We start from the raw sequence: 286 nt of genomic DNA on the forward strand, positions 1-286 counted from the left end.
GGTGATTCCGGAGCCGCGGAGCCGCGTCACCCCCAGAGCCGAGCAGAGCGTTTTGCACCCAAGGAGAAGGTGCTGGGGGCTGGAAAAAACGGATTTTTTTTTTTTTGCAGTGAGACACCAAACCACCCGTAAAATGTTAAAAAATTTTGAAAAGAGCAAATTGGGCGTGATCGGGTGCCGCCTCTCCAAAAATAACAATTTTTCGGTCTTCCACCCGCTGTGGTTTTAAGACGGGGGTGCCAGGATGCTCGACCCCGCTTCCCTGGGAGGCTCCTCCAAATTCTGG

At 52.8% G+C, this 286-nt stretch overlaps 1 protein-coding gene across 1 annotated transcript in view; it reads left to right on the forward strand.

The window, feature by feature from the left end:
- SLC4A5 (solute carrier family 4 (sodium bicarbonate cotransporter), member 5) overlaps positions 1-286 on the forward strand; it is a gene marked incomplete at its 3' end in the record, with an annotated part of 15,025 nt that overhangs the window by 11,790 nt on the left and 2,949 nt on the right. The window lies entirely within an intron of this gene.

Source organism: Buceros rhinoceros, unplaced genomic scaffold, assembly GCF_000710305.1.
Source record: "Buceros rhinoceros silvestris isolate BGI_N320 unplaced genomic scaffold, ASM71030v1 scaffold26185, whole genome shotgun sequence".
Lineage (NCBI taxonomy): Eukaryota > Metazoa > Chordata > Aves > Bucerotiformes > Bucerotidae > Buceros > Buceros rhinoceros.